The sequence below is a fragment of the Aethalodelphis obliquidens genome, unplaced genomic scaffold (genome assembly GCF_003676395.1).
Source record: "Aethalodelphis obliquidens isolate GAN/ISIS:26980383/991018 unplaced genomic scaffold, ASM367639v1 scaffold3, whole genome shotgun sequence".
Classification (NCBI taxonomy): domain Eukaryota; kingdom Metazoa; phylum Chordata; class Mammalia; order Artiodactyla; family Delphinidae; genus Aethalodelphis; species Aethalodelphis obliquidens.
The window spans coordinates 30,377,623-30,390,325 of NW_020837947.1; the positions used below are offsets into that span (position 1 = coordinate 30,377,623).

At 35.3% G+C, this 12,703-nt stretch overlaps 1 long non-coding RNA gene across 6 annotated transcripts in view; it reads right to left on the reverse strand.

The window, feature by feature from the left end:
- The window catches only part of LOC113609180 (uncharacterized), a 278,992-nt gene that overhangs the window by 229,723 nt on the left and 36,566 nt on the right, over nt 1–12,703 (reverse strand). For all 6 annotated transcript variants that reach the window (XR_003428538.1, XR_003428536.1, XR_003428537.1 and 3 more), the window contains one exon: nt 4,506–4,561. This is a non-coding gene — a long non-coding RNA (uncharacterized LOC113609180). The remainder of the gene's footprint in view (nt 1–4,505; nt 4,562–12,703) is intronic.

Consider the following 12,703-nt stretch of genomic DNA (forward strand, 5'->3'; position numbering starts at 1 on the left):
TGCTCCAGAAAGGAGTGCTAGGACCATTACTGGCCTGTGCAGAAATAGCAATGTTGGCATACTTCTACTTTATTCTTTTGCTTAATATAAAAAAAGAGAAATGAAAGCTTTGCATTTTTCTCTAAACTAAAAATAAAAATCAGTAGGGTTTTACTATTGTTTTTCTTGTCAGCTCAGAATCAGCAGAATCAGAATCTCCACATGTCAAACATATGGGTGAGAGTATTACAGATACAGACTTCAACTCTCTTCTTAGGACATGCTTGTGTTTACATTGATTGACCCAGGATGACAGCTAATGACAGCTGATGGGATTGATCATAATTGTAATCAATTCTTTGTTTCTTACCTAAAGTAAGTAAATTGTAATCAATTCTTTGTTTAATAACTTGTAAAAATTATTTATTTCAAGTCTGCTTACCTTACTTATTGTTAAGCTCCATGAGTATTGGGCCTCTATTTGATTCACTTCTATATCCCCAATATGGTTCTCATTACATAGTAAAAACTCAGTGGGTATTTGGGAAATGTTTATAGGCCAAAAGGGCTCCCCTTATAGAGAAATGGAAAGGAAGATCCAATGAGTCATTCTGCAGTTACGGACCTCATCATCAAATGAATATGAAACACCATCGGCCCCCAGAATTATTGAGCTGGGAAACTGTTGACTTTGAAAGTTGAGAGTCATAGAGTGGCTTGATCGGTATCCCACACAAAATTAAGGCGCCAAATCCAATGTCCAGCATTAACTTAGAACATAAGTGGCTAAAACTTTGCTCATATCTTTAATTCAAATCCAAAGTTTACCAAGAAAGTGATAAAATCTATATCCATCTGAGTTTACAGGAAGTTCTTTTCCCATACTTGCTAGCCCTCCCCTTAAAATAGATTACCACAACTTCTAATTCAGAGGTTTATAGACAATATGAACATACTAATTTTTCATAGCCTTATTCATTAAAATTGTGTGTTTTCACTGTATACTTCTTTCAACTTTCCTGTGTGTTTAAAAATTTTCATGATAATATTTTGAGAAAAATTATCTAAGTTATAAAGGAAGAGTGGACATGGGTCACTTACTGTCACCGTTTGAGTAGACAGCAGGTACTTAAAATGTTTATATAGTAATGAAATGACTGTCTATGCATATGTATGTACTTTTGCTTTAACATTTATAAGCATGCTTTACCACTTAATAGCTCTGTGAACCTCAGGCAAATAATTTCTCTGAACAACTTCTGTAACATAAGAATATGTCACATGCCCGAAGGCAGTGGGTTGGATCAGATGATTTCTTGGTATCATTTTCTGATGAATGCTAATAGACGCAGCTGGAGTATAAAACTTAAGCTGTTCACAGATATACATGTGTGTGCTGAACCAAGATTGCTACTTCTGGAGTAAAAAATTATCAAAATCAGCAGTTTCCTATGATTCAACCTAATACATACATATATAATATAATACTGGGCTGGTCAAAAAGTTCATTTGGGTTTTTCTGTAAGATGTTACAGAAAAACCCAAACGAACTTTTTGGCCAACCCAATATCTACCAGATAGTCTATTTACCCAATATATACTTACTTGGCACCCACTTTGTGCCAGGCATTGCCAGTTTTTAAGATACAAAGAGGAACAGTTCCTGCACTAAAGGAGCATATAGTGCAGTCTCTTTCTCCCAAGGTGTCTGCTCTAACAGCAATGTTTGTCACGTGCCATGGAAACAGAGAGACTAGACCACTAACTGTAAGTGATTAAAGGGGACTTCACTGCAGATATGATAGGAGGCTCCCAGAAGAAGAAAAGGATGTTAATGGCATTAAGACACCACTAAGAGATAGTGTGAGGGTATGAAAGGATCTGTCCTGTCAGGGAACGGTGAGAAGCTCACTATAATAGAAGCACAGCATACAGGAGAGAGGTATTAAGGAACAGAGGCGGGGGGTATAAGTTGGGTCATATTGCAAAGACCATGCTGAGTTTAAGATTTTACCTAATTTATAATGTCACTATCAGCTTTGATTTTGAAAAAGATTGATTTTAGATAGGTAACTCTGGTGAAAATGTGGAAGACAGACTAAAACTGGGAGAAGCAGGTCTCCAGGTAACCAGATAGGAAATTATTGCAGTAGTTCAAATGAATGGCAGTAGGAGGATGTGAGTGAGGCTGGATTCATAGAGATTTCTGGCAAAAGAACTAGCAGGATTTGTTAACAATACCAAATATATCTTCCATTAAATTTGGGAACTTTTAGTTCATTATTCCCTTGAAACTCTTTTCTGCATTGTTTTCCATCTCCTTTTCAGACTCCACTTATATCCACATTAGACCTTCTGATACTATCCTACAAGTGACCGAGTCTCTGTTCATTAAATGTGGGAAACTCACTTAATGCTTTTCTCCTCTTTGAAGTATCAATGCTTCTTCAGTTTCTGCCCACCTTTGTTTGTCCTCCAATAGCTTCAGATACTTGTGATATATATATACATATACACACACACACATATATACATATAATTACACACACAATATGTGTGTATGCATCTATGTGTGTGGGTATAAAATTATGTGTATATTGGGAATTTATGTATATACTGTATATGTGTGTAATTGTTCTCATTGGGATGGTTGATCTGATCTGAGCTATTCTGCCATTACTAGAAGAAGAACCCATACCTAACACAAGATTAAATGTATTCCCTGTTTAGAAAGTAATTAGAAAAAAATCAATAAATAATAAGGTCCTTAAATGCAAAATGAAACATATAAGAAAAAACAAATAACTCAGTAGAAAAATGAGCAAAAGAATGAATAAATATTTCATAGAGGGGAAAACACAAATGGTCGATAAACATATAAAAATTATCAACTCTAGGAAGAGTCAAGTAACTTCAAATTAAGATAACAAAATTATACCTATTTTAACAAAAATTAAGACAAATAACAAAATCAAGAGATGGATCAATGGAAATTGATCTGCTTGTAGGAATATAAAATTGTACTTTGGAAAAGAACTTGATATTATCTTGAGAAGTTGATCATTTGCTATGACTCAGCAATTCTGTTCCAAAATATAAACAACCTAGAAAATCTCTTTATTTGTGCCTCGGGAGAAATGTATTGGAATGTTTAGAGAAGTGTGTTTCATAATAACTGAAAAAACTGGAAAATCAACTCTCCGTTTCTAAAATGACAAATTTTGATACAATCACAAAGTTAATATCACACAGCAATGAAAACGAAACACCTACTACTACAGACACTAATATGTATTATCGTAGAAACAACATCAAGTAGAAAAAGACTAGACAGGTAAATATGAAACCATTTTTATAAAGCTTAAAAAACAAGGAAATAAATTACATCTCATTTCAATTCATATGGATATGCGGTAAAACTATTTTTTAAGAGAATGATTAATGAAAAATTCAGCATAGAGTTTACCTCTGGGAAGGAAATAGGAGATGGATAAGTAGAGAATAAAAAGATATTGGTATTTTTCTAATTCTCATGGAGGTGATGGGTTCACAGGCATTCATTTTAAAATGTGCTTCACAAAGTATTTATATTTACATATAATTTTTTAACATATAAATTAAAAGGTAGAAGAGGCAGAAAATCGGGTGAGCTTGGAAAAAAGATGAATAATATAATAGCAGGGAGAATCTCTTGCTGCTGTTTTCAACTGAGTAAATACTACTTGGCTAAATATATATTTTTGTAAATCCCAATTTGAATGACATTTAAATAATTAGGTCATCAGATGCCTTTTAGAATTAGCCTATCTTTCGGAGTTATGAGGCTTTCAAAAGTCATATTTCTGTTAAAAATGATATTCTGAGTATTTATAAACTAGTAATTTGTACAAAACATTTTTTGATAAAATAATTTTGACTTCAATTTTATGTACACTTGTACATAGTACTAGCACTTGTAAATTAGTACTTAAGCTTATTATTTAAATGAGCCCTCCCCTTTGGTTTACAAGTAGTTTGATAGTATATACCAAATAACTACTGAGAAAGAAAATATTAAAATCTATTATTTCCAGATAAAGTTTCTGAGTCAAATCCTCTCTCTCAATATCTCATCTAAACTGATACGTGCTTTTTTTCTTTTTCAAAATGTGGGTCATTTTGAAAGAAATGCTTTCAGAAGAAAAACACGTATGATTAATGCTAACTTGAAAAGACACCCTAAAATTCTGTGGTCTTCTGAACATCACATGTTGAATAAAGCTATTTGGGATCATATGATCATGTTTTAGATTTCCCAAAAAGGCCACAGAGCCTATTTCTAGTAATGTTATAGAGTTCATCTTGAAAGCAGCTGGGAATGTTTAGGGAAATAGTCACAATTTGGAATGTAATTAGATTCTTAGTCATTAGGGTAAAGGACATACCAGACAACAATCAATATGCCAGGTTTTCTTAGACCAAAAACAGAAAGTGAATTATAAATTCCAGAGGGGGGAAAAAATTCCTTATTTGTTTCTTCTACTTACCAAGTATGTTTTAAGTTCCACTGAGTCAGTTTCTCCAATCTGATGATCCTTGAACACTGAAAATTAAAAGTATAAGTGATTAAGAGCAGGGACAATGCCCATTTGGAGTAAAGTTGAGATCTTTCCTATTCACCCAGGTGGGAGTTTGGTAGAAATGCAAAACCTTGGCCCAGCCAGACTCAGAGTCAGAATCTTCATCACCACAAGACCCCTGTGCAATTTATGTGCACATTATATTGAGGGACTCACTGGTGTAGATTAAGTTTATTTCAAATAAAGTTACATAAAAACCAGTTGCTTTCCTTCAGGTCATTAAATTCCACAGTAATACATATGAGTAACGTGAGAAAGATGTTGCTGTTGTTATTTTCTTTTACTCTCTCTTCTACTAAAAAAAATATCTATATTATATCTCTTTTTCTGGATATTTGTTTTTGTGAACTGGAAAAAAACAGAAAAGGAGGAATTCCCTTTAGGATGAAGGACACATACAAGATCTTCAAGGGCAAATACCAAGCTGGAATTATTGTTCTCTTAAAAATCCTTTCCTGTTGTTGTTGTTTTTTAATTACAAGATAAAAGAAAACAGCCATCCCACTTGATATTAACATTTTAATGTATGAAGGTTGAGTTAAGAAGAACTGGAAGTATCCAGTTAAGATTCTGCCATTAGAGTTTACGGGTAACACAAAACTAAGTTTTTAAAATACTTAGAAATGAGGCTTTTCCTCATTTCCCTGTATAATCCATCAGCGAGTGCTGTCAGTTCATGCTCCCCTGTATATTTCCGGGTGTCCTCCATTTCCTCTGAAACCCTTTTCATCCAAAATCACCATCATCTCTCTCCTGGGCCAGAGCATTAACCACCTAACTGGTCCTCCTAACTGGTCTCCCTACATTCCCGCTTGCCTCTCTCCAATCTTCTCAGATGGCAATCAGAGGGACCTTTGTAAACATAAATCAGACCATCACCTTCATGACTCAAGGCACTTCATGACACTGGCTCCTGCACGATGGCCCGATGGGCCCTACGTGGAAAGGCCCCTGCTTCTTTCACCACAGGGTATCTCCCTGCTCTTCCCAGGGTACACCTCCCACCAGCCTCAAGCCCTTATTTCTGGCCCTTTTCTGCCTCTGGGTCTTTGTACCTGTAACTCTCACCTCACCCCAACACATATACTCTGGCTTTTTTCACATTCTCATCCTTCAGCTCAAAGTTTCCCTCTGCAGACACGCTTTCCTGGCCTGGCCACATTATTTGAATAGCACCTGACCCCTTATACCCCAGTCACTTTATCTCATCACTCTGTCTTTTCTAGTATCCCATGGTTCAACCTATAATAATCTTGCTGCTTGGGTCTCCTGTTTGTTTGTTTTTATATATATATAAATGTATTTATTTGTTTGTTTTTGGCTGCGTTGGGTCTTCGTTGTTGTGTGCGGGCTTTCTCTAGTTGTGGTGATCGGGGGTTACTCTTCTTTGCGGTGCGTGGGCTTCTCACTGCAGTAGCTTCTCTTGTAGCGGAGCACAGGCTCTAGGTGCACGGGCTTCAGTAGTTGTGGCGCATGGGCTTAGTTGCTCCGTGGCACGTGGGATCTTCCCCGACCAGGGCTCGAACTGTGTCCCTGCATTGGCAGGCGGATTCTTAACCACTGTGCCATCAGGGAAGCCTGGGTCTCCTGTTAATTGCCTGTCTCCCCAACTGGACTTCGTGGTCTGTGAAAATAGAGACTGGTCTATCTTTTTCACTGCTCTGTCCCTAGCACCTAGCACAACATCTTGCATAGAGAGGTGCCCAATAAACATTCGATGAATGAAACGAAATGAATTAACATTACCAAGATATGGCTCTTAGATGGTTATTAAATATGTTTGTCGTTAATTGTTTCTTAGTAACTTTTTTCAAATAGAAAAAAACTTAAAACATCCTAATGATATCATTGAACTATAAATCGTTAATCACCTTCATGTTTCTCATTAATATTATAATCTCTAGATATCATGGCCACTAAACTTAGGAGAATATATTTGTCAACCAAATCTTCTAGCCCCAAATCACCTTTGATAGTGCCCACAGGTATTTTCCTAAGAACCACATCTAATGTCACACCTATGGTAGACACAGATAGCTGTCTACACAATCTGTTCTCCCTTCTCCCTTCCTAATAGAACCTCTATTGTTTTTGGAACAGAAATATGCCCAGATAGCATTTCTCAGCCTTCCTTGAGGTAAGGTGAGTGCCATGAAACACATTTCTGGCCAGAGAGACAGAAACTTTAAATCTTTTTTTTTTAATAATTTTTACTGGTTTATCTAGGATATTCTTTTTTTTTTAATTTATTTGGTTGCACCAGGTCTTAGTTGTGACAGGCAGGCTCCTTGGTTGCAGCTCACGGGCTCCTTAGCTGCGGCATGCATGTGGGATCTAGTTCCCTGGTCAGGGATTGAACCTGGGCCCCCTGCATTGGGAGCACGGAGTCTGAACCACTGCACCACCAGGGAAGTCCCCAGAAAGTTTAAATCTTTAGAGAACGTTTTGCATTCTTCATGAGGACTCCACTAATTGCTGTGGGATGCTTCCACCAATTTCCAGTCTGAGACTTGAACGTGGTGGCTTGAGCTGCAGCAGCCAACCATGAGGAGAAGATGGGAGAATCACAAAGACCTTGCCCCTGACACCCTCGAGACATTGAACCAAAACCAGCAACTACTAGCCTTCAAATTTCTTGGTGAAAAACAAACCTGAGTTTGTTTAAGCCACTGTTTTACCAGGTTTTCTGTATTACTTGTTTTTGACATTTGAAATTATGCTGATTGGCTGGCATAGGTTTTTTTAATTTTTATTTTTATTGAAGTATAGTTGATTAACAATGATGTGTTAGTTACAGGTGTACACTCTATTACTTTAAAACCTGCAGTGTCTCTACTGACTATATGATAAAAATCCAGACTTCTTCCTGTAGAACCCAGGGACTTTCACAGTCTAACCCAAGCCACCTTCTACCATCACTTCTCATACCTCAGCCATGCGTTATTACAGCCCCTCAACAATCTGCTCTCACCAATGCTTTCTACACATCAAATGACTCTGAACTTCTCCCCTTTTCCTACTACATCACACATCTCCAAACCTCTGTGTCTACTACTCCTCTTACTACCTCCTGCTGGAACCTCCAGTTCCAGCATCCTGCCCTCCATAAGCCTTCCATGTCTCTCTGAGTCAGTTTCCTTGCCCATTCTTCTCTGCCTCCCAATGTCATTACAGTACTTATGACATTGCATTATAATTGGCCCATTATGCATCTGTTCCCTCTAGTCTGTGAGACATAGGCCTGGTATGTTAGTCATCTTAGCATCTTAAACACCAAACATTCCACTGGTTACCATAACCCCTAAAAATCATTCATTAAATAAATGAATGAATATCTCTCAGCTCACAGTGACTGTTGTGTTAAAATCATTATATCTCACTGTGTCTCTCCATGAATTATTCCCTTTTTTTGAGCACCTACTATGTGCCAGACTCTATACTAAGCATTAGGGATAAAGCACTGAACAAAAGAGACAAAATTTTGTCCCTGTATAGATTTTCCTCTATTGAAAAAATTTATGGAAATGAAGTGAAAATCAATTAAAGGATATTACAATAAACCAAACCTGAGCAGTAATAAGTAATGAAGGCAGGGTTGGTAAGGTGACACACCAAGGTGCCAGTGTAGTGCAAAAAATATCATTCAGAAAATAAAAAATAATTCTAAGCCTACCTCATTAGAATGTGAAGAAGACAGTAATCAATAATCTAATTTCCACTGTTTATGCTAGATACAGTTACTACCAAGGTGTAAAAAAAGTAAAATGAAATAAATGTTTCTATGTATACATTCAGATATATGTGCAATAAGGCTTATTACATTATTGTTTACAATAGTCAAGCTTTGGAAACAATCTAAATATTCCTCAGTAGGGGATTCATTAAATAAAATATGGTGATTTCATACTGTGGAATGTTATGCAGCCATTAAAAGAATAAGAAAGTCTTATAGCTACTGATATAGAAAAAAAACCTCTAAGCTATGTTACTAAAAGATAAGGCAATCCACAGAATAACATAGATAACATTTATTTCTTAAAGGTATGTATATGTATGCAACGTATTTACTAAAGTTATAGAAATAGAACTGCAGAAAGAAGGAAAAACAGAAGGATGGAAGGAAGGAAGGAAGGAAAGAAGGAAGAAAAACTGACACAAGAAAAATGAAAAGTCTCAATAGTACTTGTATCTGTAAAAGAAATCAATTTCTCTCCCAAGAAGAAAATGTAATTTTTCTCCCAGGAAGAAAACTTTAGGCCCAGCTTACATCAGTGATTCCTTGAAACCTTTAAGGAAGAAATAACACCAATCTTACACAAAGTCTTCTAGAAAAAAGAAATAAGGAAATATTTCCAATCTCATTTTGGGAGGGCAGCAGGTTGATATCAAATTCTGACAAGAATTTTATAAGAAAGAAGCACAACAAGAACAAGCCAATTTCTCCCATGAGCACAGATATAAAAATCATACACAAAATATAAGCAAATCGAATCTAGTAGTATATGAAAAGGATAAAATACCACAACCAAGATTTGTTTCAACTAGAAATGCATGGGTGATTTAATACTTAAAATCTTTTAATAAAATTCAACAAACTTAAAGAAAAAGAAAACAGAAAGCTCATATGGTCATCTCAAAAGATCCAGGAAAAAAATAATCATTTGATAAAACTCAACATTCATTCATAGTAGAAAAACTTTGTAACAAACTAGGAATGCAGAGGAACTTCCATAATCTGATAGCCACAATAACAAACCAAAACAGAAAAAGCCTACAGCAAGCATCATAATTTATAAAGGAAGGAGCTGTCTTTAGTCAACTGGCACATACTAGGTACTTAAGAAAGAGCTGTTGAATGAATAAATCAGATTTAATTTATTTTATTCTAAAATAGAAACACTAAAACATGCTTGTTACAAAATAAAATTATCTTAGTAAGACAGTAACTGCTATTAGAAAATATTTCCAAATTATCTTTTAAAAATAAATAGAACATCTGGTAGTGGCACCAGTTGCTGAGAGTTTACCATGATCCAGTCGCCTTACATTCGTCACCTTATTTAATCCTTACAAAAGGATTAATAGTATCTGCTACAAGACAAATACTATTAATATACACATTTTACAGATGAGGGAAATAAGGCTTAGAGTCACACAGCTTGCCTAACTCACATAGTTACTAAAGAGCAGAAGGATTTGACCTCAAACAATCTGTCTCTCACAATACCTTTTTAACCACTATGTTACACTATCTTCAATTTTTAAACCACTTTTCACTACAGTATGTAATTTTTGAAAGCCAATAAGAAAAAAGGGGGAAAAAAGCAATAGGCAGACTCCTACTTCCTAAAAGGAGATATGAGACATAATGAAAGTGCTTGAAATGGCACATATTGGAGCCAAAATGGTGGTTGTTAATAAAACTGAGAAAGGGTGGATTTCTTTCCCACAGAAATTGTGGAAACACAGATGCTGTCCAACCTTAGAAATGTAAAATTGTTCATGTTTTTGATCTCTGGACCAAAGGAAAAACTACAAATTCCAATGTTTGGAACATTTAATGGAAGAGTTTTAAAGGAAACCATTATTATAATCATGGTACCCACCAGCATTATGAGAATCCAAGCTCTGTCAATATTTCTTTATAAATTCACTATTAGGACTTTCTAACTCATCCAGTATTATTCAGTTAGAGCTTAAAAATCTGAAATGTAAGATTTTAAATTGTGAGTGATATTATTCCAAGAATTATGCAGAGGAAAATGGATATCATGTGATACAGACACAATAGAAAAATGTTTGGCTTATGCAGGATTTTAACAGGTATTAGCTGTCTTTTACTTTGTTTTTCTTGCTTTGGAAGAAGGTTTAGGGGAGGATGGTTGACCTGGGATGGAAGATTGTATTGTCAACTCAACCATGAGCAAAATTTTTAAAGTTTAGTATGTTATATACAGTTTGATAAACTGTTTAAAAACCTAGATATTGTCTCCACTTTCTGAGCTTACACAAAGGCTTGGAATCTCATAAAGAGAGATTAGTTTTAAGAACTCTGGAACTTTGTTTTTAGTCTAAACCATAAAACAAACAAACAAAACAAACAAACAAAAAACCGAAAGAATAGCCATTTCTAATCCTGTCCAGTACATTCCAGCTAAATAGAAGTAAGAAGACATAGAATAAAAGGAGCTATTCGGTCATTTCAGAACTTCAACAAATATTGAGTTAAAATATTTTCTCAATAAAGGTTAGGGCTGAAGAGCTCTGATTCCTCTGAAAATGCTTTTCTTATCTCTAACCTCCATGTTCCTTGACATTATTATTTTTTTCATCTCCCTTCCTTGAGATGACTTGTCTTTAAAACTAAATCAAGGGTGGAAAAAGAAATGTAGCCAATTGTATCTCACAAAGGCAAATGAAATAAACTTTAATGACTCAATCTGGAATTATAGCTCATGTCACCATTTATCATGCTTGAAAACCATGATGAACGTTTTGTAGGATCACATTACATGGCTAAGTCAGAAGAGAATGAATGAAACAATGCAATCCATCTGATTCATTATGGCCAATCTCCCCAATCACAAATATGGAAGAAACCAAGAAAACTCAGGCCCTTCACTGACACTGAAAAATAACATAATGAATTGCCCAAGGCCACCCCATTTTCCTGGAATCACATAAGTGTAACCTTATGTGGCTTCTTTTGCTAATCTATCCAATTCAATTTTTACCTCACTGGATCTTGAAAAAAATACAGTGTACATGAAGTTCTAACTTTAAACTCCCTCTGCCTCCTAGGATTACTAAAAATCAATTGGTTGATTTTTTAAGTGCAAAGTAATTTAGATTTATTTTCTGGTAGGGCCTGGTGTTCCTTACCAAAAGAATTGTCTGACTACTTTACCTAATCTAGCATTTTTTGCTTCTGGATTTATTTTACATAGTAAATTTCTGCATCAAATGTTCACTTAATGGGTAAAGCCTTAAAATAATAGACCCATTTTAAATAAACTGTCCAATGAGTAAGGAAAGTCTTGAAACTATGGGAAGTAAGGCTATTTCTACTATTATGCTTTAAATCTTATGGTTCACACAATTTTCTTATGTACACGTTTTGGCTACAAGTACCTCCTCATATTAAATAAAAATGGTTTCAAAGCAAACTGATTCATGTGTCAGCATAATCTAAATAAAGAAGGTATAATCTTATAAGTAGAAATGGTGCTAAAATTCTGAAGATAGAAGGTTTACTGTAAGTAAGAAGCCAAAAGTTCAGACACTCAACCAAAGCTGATCCAAACCTCTTGGGTTAGAAATATCACAAAAGTGAGCTTTTCCACAAAATGGCCTGTATTTCCTGTTTTTAGCTAAGCTGGAAGTGCAGTAGGAACAATACTTATTATGGCATGTCATTGTGTCTACTTTGGGTTTGAAAACACCAAGCAGTGACTATAAGCATGACAAATCAAAAGGAAAAAAATGAGTGGAGAGGTGTTCTGGGCTAAGAAAGGGAGAATTAATGGAAACAGAATTTCCTAACTTGACCACCAGTTAACCATAGCTTGGATGTCCAACGTGCTATGAATCACGAGCAACTAGCTCCAAAATAATACAAGAACGTCTTGGGCTAGATCATTACTGCAGTATATTGTTAATAAAACTTCCAGAAAATAAATTAGCAGACATAGTTATTCAAGGGGTAAAATGGTACTCATGTAAATTCCTTTTTACAAAATAATCTGGAAATGAGATAGCGCAAATGACTTGCTAGACAGACAGACACTTGCTAGACATTCACCACATTCATTTAGAAACTTTAGGCAAAAATCACAGCTCTCATCAACAGGGTTGATAATAACTCTTCACAGGAAGAGTGTGGAATTCTTAGAACACAGGCTGAATTTTCAAAAGCAAAGTCTCAAAAGTTTCATGGATTGTGAATACAGAGCTATATTACCCAAAAGGCCACTTAATGCTGTTGTCTCTAACATAATTTCTTACAGTCTTTAAACTAAAACTTCTTAGTTGATAAACCCAAACTACTAATATTCCACCATTTAGTTAACATATTTATTGAATCTGTGCAATATTGGCTATGCATA